This window comes from Heterocephalus glaber, unplaced genomic scaffold (assembly GCF_053883595.1).
Source record: "Heterocephalus glaber isolate CG9 unplaced genomic scaffold, H.glaber_assembly_v1.0 deba00001688, whole genome shotgun sequence".
Classification (NCBI taxonomy): domain Eukaryota; kingdom Metazoa; phylum Chordata; class Mammalia; order Rodentia; family Bathyergidae; genus Heterocephalus; species Heterocephalus glaber.
This window is the reverse complement of record NW_028258413.1, coordinates 8,929,983-8,946,396: the sequence shown is the minus strand read 5'-3', so window position 1 is coordinate 8,946,396 and position 16,414 is coordinate 8,929,983. Positions and strand designations below refer to the sequence as shown.

General features: G+C 43.2%; 1 protein-coding gene and 1 pseudogene across 9 annotated transcripts in view; one reads left to right on the top strand and one right to left on the bottom strand.

Annotated features, from left to right (window-relative positions):
• Positions 1–16,414, bottom strand: part of Ppp3ca (protein phosphatase 3 catalytic subunit alpha) — a 263,314-nt gene that overhangs the window by 212,259 nt on the left and 34,641 nt on the right. The window lies entirely within an intron of this gene.
• LOC147821908 (U6atac minor spliceosomal RNA) lies at positions 8,881–8,973 on the top strand (annotated as a pseudogene).

Sequence of the window (16,414 nt, the reverse complement as noted above, 5' to 3'; positions counted from 1 at the left end):
AAATGTGTTCCAAGAAGAAGAGGGGATGAGCAATTCGCTCAGAGACAGCCGCAAAAGGAAAAGGCACACAGTGGAAATTTCCCTTGCAGCTACAGCCTGCTGTTTCTCCCAAAGAAAGCCGTCATCAAAATTGAGGCTCTAGAGAAGCAGAGTAAAACGCTTTCCCAGTTCCAACTCCTGGAACAAGGTGAAGTGCACCACCATCACGGTAACCAAATTCATGCAATCCGTGGCCCAGTGCATGCTCGTGGAGCAACCACAGGCACTGCTGCAGAGCTGTGATCACAGCCATGACAGAGTGGACAAAAGCCACCACCTTGTAGAACAGGTGTTCTTGGAAGGGTGGACAGGCCATGGACAGTTACACGATATGACGGATATAGTACATGGAAGGGGAGCGTGGGGGGGGGGTCGCTGAGAGTGGGGAGAGAGCCATGCGGGCATCCAGGGGAGACACCGCAGCCAAAAGGGCACAGACACCACGGCCCTGGAGCCACTTTTCTGGGTTGGAGGATCATCCAGAAGAGCAGGCTGCTGGTCAGGAGGAACAAGGGGAAGCAGGAGTTGGAATGTAGACCATAGAGCCAAAGACTGCAGGTGTCAGCTCTGTGGGAATCGGAGGCCAGTACTTTGAGCAGGCGTGCTGTAGACAAGCACGTGGACGGCAGCAGGAGTGGATGAGCATCCCCAGGCATGGCTATCAGGAGAGGCAAGAGGACCACAGAGTCAGGAGTAGAGAAAAGGAAGAACTTGAGAGAAGGGCTGTGGGGCAGAGGAGACAATCGGATGCGCTGAACGCTGCCTCCAAGTCAGGCACCAGGGCCCAGCGCTGGATTGGGTCTGACCAGAGCAGGCCAGAAGTGGAGGAGGGAAGCCGTGGAGAGGGCTTGGGCTCTGGGACACAGCAGGTGAGGAGCTGGGGACAATGAGTGTGGACACTAGGGGAGCTGCACAGCCTCTGCGGGGTGGGAATGTGGGCTCATTCTGAGACAGCAAAAACCTTAGCAAGTTCTGCTAAGGGGTGAGGAGGGAAGTGAAGATGCAGGGAGGGGGACTTCCGGGTGCTGGTCTTGAACAGGTGAGGGGTGGCTAGTGAATACCACCGCCCTCCCCAGCTAAGTGAAAGCTATATGTGGGTTACAGGGTAATTTGGTTTGTTCTTAACTTTTTCTAATGAAAATAAGTTAGCTATGAGTGAGAAGCGGGGGAGACTTTCTACAACTTCCTGAAATTCCTGCTTAGGCTACAGCACAACTGATCCTTAGTCAAATGTAATAATAAGAATGTGGTGAAAAACTGGGCATGGTGGGGGCACTGTAATCCCAGCACCCTAAGAGGCTGAGGCAGGACTGCAAGATTGAGCCCAGCATGTGCAACTCGGCAACTGAGAAAGACCCTGTCTCAAAATTAAAAATAAAAAAGGCTGAGATGTAGCTTAGAGTGAAGGTCCTGGGTTCAATCCCCAGTATCAGAAAAAAAAAAAAAATAGTGAAACATTCAGTATCCAATTCAGGTACTGATTAATTTTCCCTTCCTTTCATAATTTTACCTCTATACTGTGAAAACACTATTCTCTACATTAGTGGAAATGCTTGCCTTTCCATAACGGAGGCAGGCTTGCTAGTTATTAAAGGTCTTTATCCCTGCATTAGTCCCAAATGACAAGCCCCAGGGACAACACAGGAGGGGTGCACTTGACAACCACTAGCCCACATGGGTGGGTCCACAGCTAGGCCGCTGATGCCCCACTGCTATCTCTTCTGCTGCATCTTCTCCAGGAAAGGGCGAGTATGAATAGCGTGTATTATCTTCTCAGCTGTGACAAGCTCAAATGTGTCTTGCAGCTATTCTGCATGTGCATAGATATTCCACTGACAAAACCACTCAAATGCAGCCTGTTAAAATGAGCTTCCGGTGGGAGTGCTTGGGACAGTGCAAGGCCTGAGGATCTGGGGGCAGATGCACCCAGGGTTTGGAAGGGACAGGAAGAGCAGTGGTTCCTCTGTCAGGTGAAACCCAGAAGGGTGGTGAGGGGGTCAGGACAGGAGAAATGTGACTGGAGACCTCACGAGGCTCTGGATGAAGATTCCTTCTGGGAGCCAGGGGGACGCCCATCGGGACTGGTTCACTTGGTAAAGAGCCTTTGGAAGTCAGGCCCTGAACCCCGGCCGTTCTGTGGGAGAAGAGCAGGCAGTGCCCCTATAAGCCCTTCAGTCTGGGGCTGCTGCTCCTCCCGCCTAGGCGAGAGGAGGGAGGTGCTGGCTGACTCGCTCTGAACTCTCCTTCCTGTTTCTCTGCTTTATTTACCTGTTGATTCTGCACCCCAAAGAATTCTATTTTCAAAAGATGTCTAAAGCTGCCTTTAATTAATGCCTGGAAGGAGCTTCACATCTCGGCAAGCTCCCAGCCCAGCCCACGGGGTACAGGGGGAGAGAGAGGGCTCTGTCCACCCCACAGCAGTGTGGCAGACGGGCAGGGGTGACCTGCTCCTGGGCATCCCCAGCACACTGACCACAGGCTCGGCAGTCCATTCGACTCACATTCTACTCTTCCCAGCGAGGGTTGTGACTGCCTGCTTGCTCTGACGTACCTACCTCAAGTATTATTTGGTCCAAATGCACTAAATAAGAGACTATTTTAAAAGTCCACATGATATAAATATCACATTCCCAACTGAAGCTCCTTATGCTTTAAAAAATAAAAACAGAAACAACCAAAAAAACTCTATCAAAATCTACCCTACTCAGGTATCTCACAGATTTTTAGCATTATCACTTTATAAAAAAATAATAACTACACACATATATTTATAATTATGAAAGACCCAAATTTCAAAAGGATGTCTTTTCAAACACTTGATTTTCACATTTAACAGGGCAATAACACAAGAACACACATTCACATGAAAGCAAGCATCTGTCCCTGACATGGCAACTACTTCTGGACTGGTGTTGACACATCTAAGCCTCAGTGTCCTCTTCTACAAAGAGACCACTGGCTAACATGACTCACACAGTCGCTTTCAGCGGCAAGGTTCAACAATTCCCTTCCACATGATGTGATAATACTAATCTCCCAAGTTAGTAAACATTTACTCAAAATACAATGGAGTTATTTTATTAATAAAAAGGTAAATTGGGCACAAGAAAATTAACCGATAGGAGTATTCTGAATTTAGAAAATCAGCAGTTACAGGTAAAGATTTCTTTTAAGTCATGTGGGAGACAGCTTCTGAGACTACCGCCTGGCTCTCACTTCCTGCTTTCCCTGGGAATTGTCACCAGCTGTGTGTGGACGTGGGAATTCTGCACCCACCCTACGGGTGACTGATTGGTATGCAGACACCAGACCTGTACAAAGATAAGCGTTTCTCTCCCTAGCAGTCGTCACTGTGATCTCATAAATACAGGCTGGGCCATGAGTCTCAATAACAACTCTGAAGATCTCAACCGATCCTGGGTCCTAGCCCACCCTGCTCCTTCCTAAGATGGAAAGCTCAGTCACCCCCACCATTCTTTTAAATACTGAAACCTTAAAATGAATTAAAACTAAAAATGTAAAATCCAGTCCCTTAGTTGGGCTGGCCACATTCCCAGGGCTCACCATCAGGGAAGGAAAAGGTTAGCTGCCATCTTGGGCAGCCCAAAGCAAAGAACAGTCAGTCCCGCCAGCACCGGAAGGTCTAACAAGCAAAGCTGCCCCAGGCCCGTCTGATAAATTCACTCAGTTTGGAAAGCGGTAGAATCTGGATTTATTTTATATATGTACCTACTTATTTTCTGTCTTTGAATTTGCAGTCAGAGAGGTCATAACCTAGAGGTACAATGGTAACTTCTTGGAAATCTTATAAAGGATTTCTGAATACACTGAAGGGTTTTAAGTCTTGGAGTTAATTCACTTCAAAACTTAGAAATTTACTCATTGTCAGTCCTCGGTGCCTCCTAGGTCACCGAATCATGGGATTTAAAAGCATGGACAAACCTTAGTAAATATCTAATTCAATTTCCTGTTTGGGGGCACAAGAAGATATTAAGAACAGAAAGCTTGTAACTAGCTTTTGTTTGTGAACAGCACTTAAATTTGGTTAATAGGTTATTTAACACAAGATAAACAGGATGCCAACTAAAAAGCAATGTATAACATAGCTCTGCAAATCTCAAGATTACACATGTAACCAGGCATGAGGTTTAAATATTTATTTACCCAGCAAGCTGTTACCACGCTGACTTCTGGCCCCCTCTCACCCCATCTCCTCTCCCGTTTATTTTGCAGGTGGATTTGCCATGGTGACCATTGTTTTCGGCGCCATGGCTCCCCATATCTAAAAGGCACAGGAAACATTCCGTACTTTCAAATCAGGGAGCAAATATACTTTTATTGTAATTTTTATTTTTCTCTGGAAGCTTTATGTGCAAATCTTCAACATGATTAGTCATCAGTACAGATCAGAATCTGGATAGCTGGAGTTGTTTTTATGCAGCTGCTTTTAAACAAACAGTAACAAAACATTATTGAAAATATGTGGATTAAAATGTCATACCTATAAGTCAGTAGATTTAAACTTGCTAAAACAAGTCCTTTCAGCATCTTCACAAAGCAGCATGTTATTCCAGAGAGAGAGAAAGAGAGAGAGAAAGAATAGAACAGAAAAAAGGGGAAGGGGAGGAGGGGAAGGAAGGAAGGGAAGGGAGCAGGAGAGAGGAATCACATGCACAAACTCCAAACGCTGACAGGAGACAGGACCCTGACACCCTTCCCATACTCATGAGGTCTCACACACTAATTGCAATGAAATCTGCAACCACCCACTCTGCAGAGAATTTACCTTTCTTTCAAGTTAATGACATCAAAATGCATGCAATGTTCACATGAAGGATTCTTATTTTTTAAATGCTCCAAATTTTTTGTTTTTATTCTCTTTTTAGATTTCTGTATTGGTACATGTATGCAGTACATAATGATTACATTCTTTTTAAACTATTCTTATATTGTACTTGCTTTTCTCAATGTTGTCGAGTATTAGGAGCTCATGACCACCTAACCACCCCTTCCCCGAGGCTAAGGTATTTCTATTCCCCCATATAGATTTGCCTCTGATAGGACTAGTCTACAAAGAAATGGACTACACCAGTTGTGATCCCTGCACACACAAAGCATTACACACACGGGTCTTCCTGTGGCTACTTCTGAAGGGTAAACAAGCAAATGTGCCCCCTGCTTTCATTACATTACACAAATCAAGGTTCCAAATCTTCTGAAACAAAGATACACACTTAAAAGAAGTTACCAGGACTATTTCCTGCACATTTATTATAATAAAGGACATTACCATGAATCCCTCTCAAAATCTTCCTCCTTTTCAAACATACTTATTCCATCATTCTTACCACTCTGTGAAGTAGTTCTGCAAGTCTTTCGTGTCTGCATGAGATGTGATTAAAAATACAGTGAATGCCGCTGCAACAACCAACCATCCAACAGAAAGGCAGCCCCTAAAAACACCATGGTGTGTCCTCATCTACCTCATTCACCAGAGCTGGCACCAGGCAACCTCTGGCTCTTCCCCAAAGTCAAAATAACCACAGAAGACAAACATTTTAATAGAATCAGGCCATCAAGGCAGCCACAACAGTGTAACTAAAGACACTCATGAAAGAGAACTTCTAGAGCAGCTTTAGAAAGTGACAGAGTGATGAGTTAAGTATGTTGGAAGTGAGGAGTATTTTGAGAGGAATTAATGGCAGTGGGTCTTTTACTATAACAATTTTTAAAATTTAATCATTCACCATATTTTATATCACACTTGATATGAATGTCATATATATATATATATATATATATATATATATATATATAATTTGTTTCACAGACCTTTCTAGCACATAACATATGTTTATGTACCCAGGGCTTTCTGGCACACAGGACTGCTGGCCATTCCTATCTTGGGAAACACCTCTCCCAGGATGGGTGAGGGAGACCGAGTCAGCACAGGGAGGTCCTGACTAATCAGCAACCGCAGCTCTGACTAATCGTGCTCCTGTCCGAAGCAGCGTGAATCATCAGAAAGCAGCAGGGTGCACAGCCCAAGAACCTGCAGTCTCTCCACAGAAGGTCTGGCCAACAACATGCACAACAAAAGCAAGGGGGCAAAACAACATAATCTCCAACCCGTAGACTGCATGGCAAAGCTGTGTTCTGTAGAGAGAATGGGTGAAAGCCAATAAATACATTTGAAGACCAAGAAACACAAACACCAAAGCAATCCTGATATGGCTTCTGCTCAGACACCTTCAAAATAACTGGAGACACCTTGCAGGAGATCACGAATTATTTAGGTCATAAAGTTTTCCACTTGGAAATATTTACCATTCTGACTTTACCAAGAAGGTAGCAGATGCATGCCATGTTATAGAAGAACGTGATTACTATTGTAATAAATTATTGTAATAAAATCCCAACCTCTGATTAAAAGAGGAAAGCTTTCATGTACAGTTGAAGGGACTTGATACCAAAGTCAGAGCCTCTGCTGGCCTCTCTTCATTTCAGTATGCAACGCTACATCCTGCAACAGGATACAGGATGTGTCAGAAATTTGCCAAAGGTTCACTTGAACCATTACTCCAAAAGTGACTACTTATGCTGAAGCTATAAAAACTTCAGTGTAAGAGTCGGTGTGAACAGCCCCAACTAGCTGTGACAAGTGTGCAGGGGAACATGGACCTCAAAAGGAGCCTGCTCCTTTAACCAGGTCTGAGAAAGTGGGTCAGCTGTCACCTGCGACAGGGTTCAGCCCCCTCTGGGAATGCATCCGCTGCAGCAGCCCAGATCAGCTTTCGACAGCTGGGATTTGAACCTTCAGGGTTTTAAAAGTCACTGTTAACTTTGTTTCCTAGTGGAAAGCACATATATTTTTTCAAGCCAGTTTTAGGTTGTACAACAGGAAAAAGAGTGTGCATATATGTGTGCATAATATTAACGTATCTTTTAAAAGAAAAAAAGCAGCACTTTAAGCTTATGTTTACTAAACATTTAATGTTTAAAGATTAAATGAAAGTTTATTCTCAAATCCATATTCCATTTCTCAAATCTAGTAACTGATAGAAAAAACAGCGTAGCTACTAGTACAAATGCCTCAGCTAACTGATCTTGTTTTGGTCAAGTCTAAAACCTGAAATAGCCACTGGCTTTATACCTTTGATTACTTTAAACATACTGTAAGCATTACAGACAAAACTGAAAGAGCTGCATTCATTTCTATATACACTTTTAACAACCTTATAATGTATACGTAAAGTACTACACCACCAGAAGAAAGTCAGGAAGAACCTTAGAAAGATGTTGAACTTTTCCTCTTGACAGAATTCTTGTTTTGAAAATAATCAGCATGGAAACACGATCCTCTGATGGAAACAGCACTAACACTTTAATTTCGGAGACAGCCCCGCTCTCCACATGGATGTGTGGGGTGTGCACGGAGGAGCCCTCTTCAGCTCTTTCACGAGTCCCGAGCACCCCGTGGTCCTACACCCTGGGCCAGAGCCCAGCACAGTGTGTCAGTGAGCACATGCACATTTATGTTTCCGCCTTCCAAAACAAGGAGACTGCATGGCATAAGAAAGGAAACAGAATAGTAATTGGTTTATAATAACATCCCTCTCTTTTTAAACTGATGTGAGGAAATGCCTAAATGAGTTTTCAGTAAGTTTTTCTCAAAGACAAACTTTAAAGCTACACTGCTAATCAAAGGCTGGTAACTTGATTTCTATGCACAAATAATGCAAATGAAACAAGGTTTTCACCAACTCAGTTCTTGCTGTCTTACATGGTCCTTCCCAACCGTGGAAGTCAGGCAGGTTGAGGAGACAGTCACCTTCAAGAAAGCCCTCTGCCCTGCCAGCTTGAGTCATGCCACCAACCAAAGTAGGATCTGCTATAAAAATAGGAGTCGAAGGAATCCAGAGAAGGCAGGGCTCCCAGGAGCCAGCGTGGGGACACCCTTACCTCCTGGGGACAGGCGCGCAGGCCTGCAGCTCAGGGAGCCGCAGCATTAACCTTCTCTCCCAAATGAACCCAATCAGTAAATCACTCAACAGCAGCCAGGGCTTTGGGTGAAAATCCTGAGTGCAATAGTGTTGTAGAGCCGTGAGACACACATTAATCTACTTTGTTACAGCTTATACACCAGAGCCATTTATTTTACCAAAGTAGTGTGAAACACACACACACAGCTACATGCGAGGTTATCACTACAAATATAATGAAAAACTAAATATGAAACAATAAATTGTACCAGGTCATTTGACTTTTCAAGTACCCTAAGTTCACACAAATGCACATATGACAGTGATTTTTAAAGGAATGAAAGAAGGGCATCAGTATCAAAACAGTGCTACCAAAAGCATAACTAAGCACGCTAGCTACAAAGGCATGATGGTTTCTGCACAGTAGTAAAAATATTATCTGTATATTTTTTAAAAATAAAGGAAGCAGCTGTCTAAATATTTCACTTTTTTCCCAACTAATGTTTACACATACTGATCTAAGGATAGAAAAAAATGAACACTCAGGCAATATTTTGGCCCACTGGAGTACACACACACACACACATACACACACACAGCCTGGTGTCCTTTCATCCTCCCCCTCTCTGATTTGAGGCATTTCCTCCCTGCCTGGCTGCCAGGTGGGACACCAATAGGACTGTTCCTCTGCAACCGTGCAGGAGAAAAGAGGGAACAATACACTCAGCTCTTACTTGCCAGTTTCAATTTTAAAAGGAAAAAATGACACTTGTCTACTGTCTTCTATAAATACAAAGCCAATACAATTTTATTTTTAAAAGTCTACATTAAAATACACTGATAAAATGTACAGCAGATGGTGTTGCTCGAGGGGAGAGGTCAGCGCTGCCCTTGACAAGGATGCAGGAGGCCCTGGGCCTGACAACGTGCACACTGTTAACACTTACTTTACAAAAGCAGCTTCCAGTCTAAAGTACGCACCTTATTCTGCATATTTCCTTCACCTTTGTACATCAGAACACATGTCAGGTGCACAGCTGTAATCATGGTTTGCTTCCCACAGTTATTCCATTCTGCATTTTCATCTAACATTTCATCATTCACATTTCCATATGTCCCATTTTTCTGCCGTTATAACAATTAGGAATTCCAGAATATTCCACAAATTTAATAAGATGCTTGTTTCAGTTCCGCCTCCTCTCAGAATGTGATTAACATGAAATAGCTCTCATTTGAGGTGAGCTACATGATTTCCATTACTCTATTTTTAGGTATATTTAGGTTACTTCCAATTTTTCCCCCTCTTTTTGTAGCTAAATAGGCAATGAACAACTTCAGGTAAAATAGCTCCTTTTCTCAGTTCAATTACTTCTTCATGATTAATTTTCAGATAGGTCAATGAGTCAAAGACTGGAGACATTTTTAGCAACTAGAGTGTATTACTGTACATTTTGTAAAATGTTCATACCTATTTATAATTCCAGGAGTGGCAAAGTAAAACAATCTGCTCAGAAGTTATTTCATTATCAATACAACTATGTGGTCAACTGTTTAAATGTTAACATGTTTCACTTTTTAAGATTAAAAGAAATAATATCTGGGCCGGGGATTTAGCTCAGTGGTTCCGGCGCCTGCCTCACAAGCACAAGGTCCCAAGTTCAATCCCTGGTACCAAAAATAAATAAATAAATAAATAAATATAAAAAAAAATAAAAGAAATAATATCTGTTCCTAGATAAATTTCAAACACTTCCCTCCCAGAGTATAGCCAATACTCCTCTGATTCCTAAAACCCATTCTCTGATGTGCCCACTGTTACACCATAAGGTATGTCTTTTTTTTTTTGTACCGGAGGTTGAACTCAGGTCCTTGCACTTGCGCAGCAGGTGGAAAAACCACTGAGCTAAATCCCCGGCCCTGAGGTATATCTTTTTATATTTTCCTTCTTTTGTACACACAGGCATATGTGTTATATATGAATTTTTAAAACTCTCATTTTACAAAACTAAGTATCTGTCATCAAGTATGAGCTCAATATGAATTCTATGAATGTCTCATTCAAACATCACTTGATTTCAGTTATATATTCAATTTACAAACCATTAAGTATTGTGTCAACTATGATTAATTCATACTCATGGATAATTTACAACAGAAGATAATCCCCAAATACGTACGCGTGTGTGTGTGTGTGTGTGTGTGTGTGTCAGAGTTACCTACCTACTGTACTTGTGTTTAAGGCTGGTAAGATGAGTTGCATACTCTAAGATCACCTTGCTGGAGTGAAGAAAAAAAGTGTTAAGAGGGAAGCTAGCGTGACATTAAAAATCTCTGGATAAGCAAAACTAGGCCAACATTGTCCCTAGCAAGATTAAAAAAAAAAAAGTGACCCACAGTATTAAGTAATAAGTGACATAAAGTTAAGTCACCTGAAGGTCATGACACTTAGCATGAAGAGGCTAGGAAACACCTTGGAAATCTCTCCAAAGGGTGTAGCTGTGCTAATTTGAAACCCATAAAATGACCTATATTAGGAACATCAATCATCTGTCACCTCTGGGTACCTGAATAAGACTTGAACAAGGACATTCCCAAGGGGAATGGGAGCCCCTGAACAACAGAGCGATGTGTGAAGACCGGCGGGAGCTGGACCAGAAGCGCCTGCACCCCACCCCCCACCCCCACCCCCCACCTCGCAAGGGCTGCACCTGGCTGTCCTGTAGCACACGTGATTCCAGACAGCCAACCGCCTCTTCTCTAAAGGATCCTAAGGACTCTGGGGGCTGCACTCTGTCCAGTCCTCCTTTCAGAGCTTCCAACTTTGCTAGCACATAACCCAGCACATGTTTACTAAACTCAAATATGGATATTCCGTACTAGACTTTAGGGAAGAACCATAAGTGCTATTTATTTGTAGCTCTTGTAGTTTCACTGCGTTGACAGCCTGCCATTTTCTCCTGTCTGTCTGGACATAAAGCTCCTCAGAGGAGCTCATCCTAAGCACAGTGCCACAGTGTGTCTCTCCCAGGTATCCCCTCTGGCTCTGCCTCAGCCCTGCTGAACGGGGCCACACAACTTCCAGCTTCACTCCCTTGGACAAGAGCTCTCCTAGAAGCCGGGGACAAGTACTGCACGGAGTCCACGTCTGAGGACTGTTGGCAGAAGCCACTAAGCTGCGACAGAAAATGCAAGAGAGGACTTTTATTGCCTCAATACTTCTGAGTCAGGATGTTCCTGATTTCAACAGAAAATTAAAAAGAAAGCTGAACCACATGAAATTAAGTATAGCTTTTACTCCTTAGGGTTAGGCAAACAAGGAACAACGGACAAAAGAGGTGGGACTGGGAGGAGGACATAGGAGGCTCCTAAAGAAAACTTTATACATTCTTAAGAGCTGATATGATTTAAAGGGGAAAAAGTATTTTTCTCGTATGGTGAATACTAACTTCAGTCTGTCTTTAAGTGTTTTTTTTTAACGAAAATCTCACATACAATATAATATGAAGTAAATTTTTAAAATCTTTTTCCAAATCTAGTTAGCTATTTACAGGTATCACTTATAACTGAAAAATCAACTTTTCCAGCCACCCTGTCCAAATCTTGACCCATTTCACGATACTCTATCCATTCAAATTCGGGTGCTGCTGCTGCTGGTGCCATGGTGAAAAGGCGTGACCACTGCAGTGGGCGGGGGCCGCCGCCCTGACATGGAGTCCACACCTTGGGCACCCAGGCTCAGGGGCAAGGGCGTGCAGCAGGGGGCATGTGGCCTTTGCTTCCTGGTCTGGTAGACCCCTTCCCGGTGCCCCGTCCTCGAGTCCTGACTGCCCAGTCTAGCCAGGAAGGCAGGGATGACGCTCAGGCACGTGTGGTCTCCGAGGAGCCAAGCCCACCACACTGGTGACCAGCACCCCAGAACCACACCTCCCTCCCCTCCGAGAGCCACCCACTCCGTGAGCCTCAGCTGCCTCAGGGCTGCTGATGCCCTTACGCCCCTTTTCTGAGTGTCCCTGCAGCTCTGCTTCCAGGCACTGGCCGGGCGGGCTCACAGTCTCTCCTCTGCTCCCCTGGCCTGGCCGACCCCAGGCCTCCACATGAGCAGAGGAGGACCGAGACACTCAGCAGATGCAGGGTGAGCCCATCCCCATGGGCACAGTGGAGACCGCCCTGACCTGCATCACCAGCCTGCGTATCCACACTGTGAGCCTTAGGTAAGGCAGGCGGGAGAGGACAGCGGTTCAGGGGGATTTGCAGAGACAGAGGGAAGTGAAGGAGATCAGGAGAAGCACCACTCGGAGCTGAGCTGTCTTTGGACCCAGGACTGGTGTGGGATCTGAGCTCTTCCTGGAGGAAGAAAGCATCTTGAGTGGCCCTGTGCTCTGAGCTGCCAGAGTATGGGCTCCACTGTGAGCCACCGCGTCAGAAGAGCTCCACAGCTGCTGCAACCCAAGAGGTGTGGGGCTCCGGGACACAGCGAAGATTGCCAAGCCCAGTTTGTTCCCAGTGTATGTCAGTATCATAATTTTATATCCGCATGTCAAATAGATGCTATAATTTTTGTCCTATGTACAGTCAATATAATTCTTCACTGAGGAGCTATTTAAGTCTCTACTGCTGTGTTCTAAGAGAGTGCTCTGAGAGTCTTAATAATGAAAATAAATTCGTGGCCTATGGCAAGGGGGAGCAGGACAGGCCTTCCCCAGGCAGGGCTCCGCACCTGGAACCCGACCCTGGATGATCCTGTGCCTGCCAGGACGTCAGCAGCCTCTCCGGGCTCCACCCACTCAGTGCCAGGCCCTGCCCCTTTCCCTTCTCGAAGCAGCTACAAATGTCTGCAATGTTGCAGGCTTGGAAATACTGAGAGAATGGTATTAAGATAATTTCACTAAGTGCCCAGGGTCTCAGAACAAAATGCCCTGAAGGTACCCATCACACGTGGACAGGCCAGGGTGGCAGCAGGCACTTACTATACAAGAATATTCGCTTACGTTAGTGCCCTAGACACCTTTTCCAACCATCAGGCAAATGCAGCATATCAAACAGGTATTTATCTTCTACTCTATAAAGATTTCACAGGGGTAAACCTCCAAATTAGCATATGCAAGTTATAAAACTCTGAAGGAATTCTAAGTAACATTTCCTGAATCTTGTTTTTGGAAGACTGGACATTCTCACTCAAAATCTCATTGTACTGCAGACTGCACAATTTAAGACCATGTCTAGACAGAGTAAAACAGAATGGAGACCTGGCAATTCTTTTGATATGATTACTTTGCTTCAACCTTTTCTCTTTGAGGCCTAAATTATAGTTTGTCCCTGTCAACTCTAATAAATTTAACCAGATAGCTTGCAAATCTATAAATAACTTTTTCCCGTCATTACTACAGTAATGATTTAAAAATGTTTCTGTACCTTTCCATGAGTCTTCTTTAGAACTGGTTCTAAATCCCAGAAGAACCGAAAGGAAATCACAGGTTGTGGAAGTCTAGCATGGAAAGTGAGACCTCCTTATAATGGACACCACCCCACCTCGGAGGAACTTTAAACCCTCTCTGGCAACTGGAGGGCTGCAAGAACGCTTCCTTCTCACTAAGGCTCTTCTCTAACGATGTGGAAACAAGCAAGAGTTCTCCTTTATTTCTGAAGGACTATCATGCACGTATTTCAAGCAAAATGTGTCAGGAGGAGACGCACTGACTTGCACCTTAAAAAAATTATACATATCCACTGAAGAGTGGTAGAATAAGAAGAGCTGCATAACTCTGTTAAGAGTTCGCCATCTGGGCCGGAGATTTAGCTCAGTGGTTTCGCTGCCTGCTGTGCAAGCACAAGGACCCAAGTTCGATCCCTGGTACCAAAAAAAGAGTTCGTCATCTTGTGAAAGTGGATAATTTTCTCAAATAAAATTCAATTGATTTCAATCACAGAAACCTGCATACTATTTTACATTTCTATTTAGACTTCGTTTACAGTGGATGACAGGAAGTTAGCCATTACCTACAGGGTACCAGTTTGTTTCTACAATTACATATAGTATCTTATATGTGAAAATATTTTAAATTTAGGGTTTACCTGGTGCCTAACAGACCCCAGGTTTCTCCCAGTGTCTCCCTTTGGTTCATTCCACTGCTCCTCAGCGGCTGTGTGAGAAAGCTCCAGAGAAACAGAGTGAAGATAAATGAACTCTTCTCACTGCATCCCATGGCCTGATAAACCAGCTGACCTTTCTCATATATTGAGCTTCTCAAAAACCAGAAGGCCCTTGGGAGAGTGCATACATTCTCTCTTCAAGGATAAAATCTCAAAGCTCCTATACATTTTGGAGGCTGTGTCATTTTATTTAGGTTTTATCACAGACTTATTTTCCAGAAGATTTCAACCAGATTATTCTGTTTCTGTTTTTCTCTTCTTCTTTTTTAAATCAGAAAAGCTTGTCTGAAGTTTGTTACTGCAGATGTGCAAAATTTATATTTATGCATACATGAGTACAATTGATACACACATCTTGGAAACGTAGCTTTAGAGCAGAATTAGGCACTGACTCCTAGGAAACACCGCTAACTCTTATACCCAAGTCTACAGTCAGATCACCACAGAAGTGTTTTGAAGTTAAATGAGAATACACTGGCATCATGTACATAAACTGAGCGTTTCTTCTAAAAAGTCTTAATATCCAATTATATACAGTATCTATCATTCTAGGAACATAAAAAAACTAAAATAAAAATAACATTGGTTCAGAGGGACTAGCAAATAAAACAATAATTTTTTCTTGTTATCTGTTCTTTCATATGACATTAATTACATTCTGCCTCAGGCCCATCATCTTTATAAGGTACTAAGAGGCATCCTCTCCTGCTTTAACTCTCTGAGAAGCTCAAGCCGCAATGATATTCTGCATAGCGGTCTCAGCATTGAGTAATCCAGACAGCCAGTGGGGTACTGTTACAGAGTAACGAATCCCTGGAGCTGCAGCGTCCTCTAACAAGACAATCAACAGACTTTTCATTTCTGATTTCCAGGACCACGCATGGCCAGCGGAACACCACACCACCTAACGTGCCAGTTAGCTCTCGATGAGGTCATTTCCATTGGAGAAAAGGTGAAGCAGTCACAGGGCTCACAGGGTGACTTGGCCCTCTGTCAGCAAGGCAGAAGTCCCTTGGCTCCCAGCCCATGACGTTTTGGAAGGATTAAAGCACCTCCAAGCCCTGAAGAAGCTAAGGCAGATTTACAAAGCACCAGAGTCAAGCTGAAAACTGCAGGGCCAAGTTCAGATCTAAAATAGAAACTGCAAAACATGGTCTGAGTGTTACTCAAAGCTGTGTTGCAATTCGAATCCATATCTTCATCTACAGCTCCAGAGGGAAGTTTATGGAAGTGGACGCAACTGTCCACAGTGACCCCATCAGGCAGTGAGGTGGGACCTAGTGTCTGTGCACCTGCTAAGAAGTGCAGTGGAACATGCTGTGCCCCTGAGATGCGTCCTCCTGCCTTGCTTTGAAACATGTTTCCTTAAAGTAAAATGGCCAAACTCTGTATCTAAAATTATTGGCAAGTTTGAAATTATAAATGTATTCAAACATATTTATTTTGTCTTCTACTCTCCAGTCATCTGCACTAACCCATCTAAGGGAAATAGCCACTATTTTATCTGTACGTACACAAAAATACACAAGATACACATTGCATAGGGTAACTGGTTTGTTAACAGAAACAATGTAAAATATATTACCACATAAGGTGTACATTCCTATCTGTGACTTCCTTTCTTCCTTTAAATTATCCTATACATTTTCGAGGTGCCCAGCTATCTGGTTATTTTAGTATAGCTGCATGATATTCCATATATGTATGAGATTTGATTCAACTGTATCAAATTATCAGTTAAAAAAATCAAAATTTCGTTGTTTTTTGACTGAAATACACTACTAACAATTAACATTATTAGCAAAATATAGTTTATCATTAGATAACAACACTGGTGTTTTCTGAAGTTCAAATTCCTAAGAGTGGGATACGACCACTGAGAAAAAGGTTAAGTATATTTGAGCTACAAAAGTCTGCACGCATATGGACAGCACAGAAAAATGTTACCTACTCTACTTGGTATCTTTACTAGCATTATCTATCCTAACTCATTTTGAGTTTGCCAATTTTATGGAATAGAAATGGCTTTTCTGTTTGCATTATGCTGGACACTCATTATATTGAACATATTGAATCTTCCCCGGCTATATTTGCATTTTGTCCACTGTTCAACTCCTTTCAAAACTATTTTTGTCAACCTCAAGTCCTTTATAAACTGGTATTCTGTCTACCATATTTGTTGTGAATATTTTCTGCTACTCTTCTTCCTTTGTATATGGTAGCTTTTGTAAAGTGAAAATGTT